Source organism: Otolemur garnettii, unplaced genomic scaffold, assembly GCF_000181295.1.
Source record: "Otolemur garnettii isolate 467f Iridium unplaced genomic scaffold, OtoGar3 scaffold00018, whole genome shotgun sequence".
Taxonomy (NCBI): Eukaryota; Metazoa; Chordata; class Mammalia; order Primates; family Galagidae; genus Otolemur; species Otolemur garnettii.
The window spans coordinates 19758779-19762859 of record NW_003852413.1 but is presented as its reverse complement, the minus strand read 5'-3'; positions in this window follow the sequence as shown (position 1 = coordinate 19762859).

Sequence of the window (4081 nt, the reverse complement as noted above, 5' to 3'; positions counted from 1 at the left end):
AAAAAAGAAAAAAGTGAACATCATAATAGTTGGTATTGCATTAAGAAGTCACAAAAAGGCAGTGCCTGTGGCTCAGTGAGTAGGGCGCCAGCCCCATATACTGAGGGTGGCGGGTTTGAACCTAGCGCCAGCCAAATTGCAACAAAAAAATAGCTGGGCATTGTGGCAGGTGCCTGTAGTACCAGCTACTCAGGAGGCTGGGGCAAGAGAATCGTCTAAGCCCAAGAGCTGGAGGTTGCTGTGGGCTGTGACACCATGGCACTCTATTGAGGGTGACGGAGACTCTGTCTCTTAAAAAAAAAGAAGTCACAAAAATTAGGTATGTTTGTGAAGTACTTGGTACAGAGCCTGGCACATTGTCTCAACAAACTTGTATTACCCCAACTCATACACATCTATTAGGTTTCCCTCCTAGACACTTAAACAGAGATGATTTTCACGGTTCTGTCTTGTGATGTCCCTGTGTGACCTGTATCCTCACCGCCAGTGCAAATTTGTGGATGGAACTGCTAAGGGATACTGGGACACTCCATCCCCAGGCCCCCCTTTCTAAGCGCTGATTCTTCAGAAGTCCAGGAGGATCCATAGTGTGGGAGGGAAGGAGTAGTTGGGTTCTTGCGGGAGTGACTAAATCTGCGTTCTATAAGCCTGGATGTTGGCATCCCAGGTTCCTCCAACTCCACCCGAATCTAGGTCTGAGCTGCATAAATTAAAGGAGGGGGCCACTCACTGGAAGGACCATGAGGTTTCCCGCAGGGATATGCAGATGACAAGCACCTCTGAGAGGAAGTAGGATGGTTTCCTGTCCAAATGCTGTAGCATTTCCTCCACTCCCCACCCCTCAGCATTATGTCATCAGGCACAGTCTTTCTCCCTCTCTGCTTTGGGCATAGAGGGGCCCTGAGGCCCCTAAGCCACAGAAGGGTCTTGGGTCCTGGACAAGGGCAAAACTGGCTGTCTCCTCTTTCACTGTGCAAATCCAGGTCAACCAAGCCCCTTTGGTGCACAGACACCACCCTGGGAATGGGGGCTCAGCCCCACTCATTCACCCCTAAGCAGCCCTGTGAGGCAGGGCTTTCATACATGAGGAAACCAAGGCTCAGAGATACCAGGGGACTTGCTCAAGATCACCCATCCAGTAAGGGAGGAAGCCAGGATTGGGACCCCAGTCTGGAGCTCTTTTTCCCCTCCTTCACTGTTACCTCCTGACTGGCATGGTCTGTGCCTCAAGGCTGGGCACAGGGCCTGGGTAGCCTCTACTGGCAGGAATCACTGCTTATTGTGCCGCCCCAGGACTGGAAGCCGCCCTTACCTGCAGTTGCCGAGACAAGGCCTTGGCCCTGCCTCAGCCCAGCTTGGCCCTTGTGCAGGAAAATTTGAGGGAAGAATTGGCTGAAAGGCAGGAAGAGTTGCAGCAGGAAAGAGGCCCCAGCCAGTTATGAGGCTTCCCAGGCCTCCTGGTGGTGGGGTCCCTGAGGGAGAGCTGTAGGTGGAGGCCAGCACCCAATCCCTAAGCAGGCTCACACAGCTCCCTCAGCAAAGGTGACATCAAGACAGCAGAAATTGGCTCGATGCCTGTTGTTCAACAGCTAGGGCTCCAGCCACATACACTAGGACTGTGGGTTCAAATTCATCCGGAGCCTGCCAAACAATGATAACTACAACAAAAAGATAGCTGGGCATTGTGGTGGGTGCCTGTAGTCCTAGCTACTTGGGAGGCTGAAGCAAAAGAATCGCTTGAGCCCAAAAGTTTGAGGTTGCTGAGAGCCATCATGCCACAGCACTCTACCAAGAGCAACATGAGACTCTGTCTCAAAAAAAAAAAAACCAGCAAAAACTGGGGCCACAAGTCTCCAGGGGTGGACAGAGAGACCAAAGGGGCCAACCATAGCCATGGAGTTGAGGTTGGGAACCCCCTAGAAAATCCTCTGTTTGAAGGGGAGACGCAAGCCTGTCCTAGTCTACAGTCCTTGCTATCGGGGGACAGGGCTGATGAGTGAGATGGCCCCTATTCTTGTGAAGTCCTTGTCTTCTGAGGGGCACCACTTTGAGGACAGAGATAACCCATGACTTCAGGAGGGAAAGTGGGTGAGGGAAACTGAAACAAGCATACTGTTTGGGAAGCAGAGCTGAGACAGCACAAGATGCAGGGAGGTAGGACTTCAGGGCCTAGGGAGTGGGGCATAGTCAAGGGAGAGGCAAGGTGTTTAGGCAAGTCTGCTTGGAGCTAGGGAAGATGAGTGGCTATGGGGGCCAAGAGACCATACAATTGAGCACCCACTTGAACTGGCCCAGGGAAGACTCACTCTGGAGACCAGTCAGATCACCCCAACAGAAAGTCCAATGTACCAGGGCCACAGATGTGGTTAGAATGTGCCTCAGCTAAAGAGGCCTGGACCACAGATTGGGCTCACTCTATAGTCTTGGACTCATACAGGGGACCAGAGTGCAGCCTCAGGGCCCTCCATTGTGAAATGACAACCCCCACCTGGCCTTTTGGGAGGCACACTTGATCAGGGCTTACTCATGTGGAACAGGAACATAGATCCAACAGGTGGGCAGGATGCAGTCACCCTGGAGTGTGGGGAGGGTGGGGACCAGATGTACTAGTCCCCTCTGGTTCCAGATAGAGGACAGAAATAGGCCCATAGGTGGCCAGAGAGGAGTAGGACCCTGAAGTGTGGGACGTGCCTCTCACTGATTAGCTGTGTGGAGTTTGGGACATTCACATGGCCTCTCAGAGCCTCAGTTTCCTCATCTGTAAAATGTGAAACATAATTCTTCCTTTGGGAACACCACACAGTAGGCCCTCATTCCCCAGAAGCCTCCTTACCCTATATCTTGGAGATTTTTAAGATGTCTCCAGAGTGAGAAAGGAATTGGCTCAGGCTTGCTGAGCATCTGGGTCTGGAGTGGCAGGTGGTTGGGGGTGGGGGAGTCACCTCGTTCCCAGCATTGATGTCAGCGCCTCCTGGGAAATCGCCTTCTCACCTCTCCTGGGCCTAAAATAGAGTGGGGGGGGGGGAATTGCTGTCACAAGCCAGAGACAGCTCCCTCATCCCCAGCAGAGGCCCTGGGGAAGCAGAGGACCAAGGAAGGGGTTCCCTGCCTCCAGTCCTGTTTTTCAGTGATCTGTGGTCCCCCAGTGTGGGTACAAAAGTCATGGTGAGGCCTCATCAGCAGCCTGCCTACACACATCCTCCCATACCCCAGCCCATCTCAGGTATCTGGCTCTTGGCATCCCTAGCAGAAGTCAGGGATCCCAGCCTTGGCATTGGGACCCATCTTGCCCAGGAGCCCAGGAACTTGGCTGAGGGCACATCCGGGGAGGTAGGTTGGGAGGTCGAATATTTTACAAGAGAGGGGAGGTTGGGGAGTAGGGGGAAGCTCCAGAGTTGTTTTTTGCTTCTCAAAGATTTGGACTAGCAAGGAGGGGGGCAGAAATGGGGCGTTCTAAGAGCGTGTAAATGACCTGGGTTAATATTTAATTTAGGGGAAGGATTAGGGTGCCCTGTGCGAGGGACTCAGGAGCCCAGAGGTAGTATCTAACCCCTCCTGGTAGTTGCGGTGACAACAATCCCTGCCGCCCCCCTGGAGGCCTGGACCCTTGCAGGTGGGAAAGGGTCTGGGTGCGGGTGTGGGAGAACTCCGCAGTGACAAGCTCTGCTGCAAATGGGCAAGAAATCCTGGAGGCGAGGAGCAGAGCGTTGGGCAAAAGATCCTCTGCCCCCGCCCTCCTAGCTCGCACAGCCTTGGGTCACCAGCGCTCCAGCCTGGGGTTGGGGCAGGCCCCTCTTGGGTTAGCGGTCGGCGGCCACGCCCCCTCCCCAGACCCGCAGTTTGCGGGTCAGAGCCCGGGGTCCCTCTATACCCTGCTCCCTCCCCAAAAAAAATCTACGGATCGTCAGAGATTCTCGAGCAATGGGTGGCCAAGGAAGGGGCCGCGAGATGGGGACGTGGCGCGCCTTTTCCCTACACCTGCGGAGCGGGTACCCGAGGAGGTGCCGGGCAGCGGGGGCCCAGGCGGCGCCTCTTTTGTCCTCTTGTCGCTGCAGCCCCGGCCCCGCGGGACTGGGGGGGG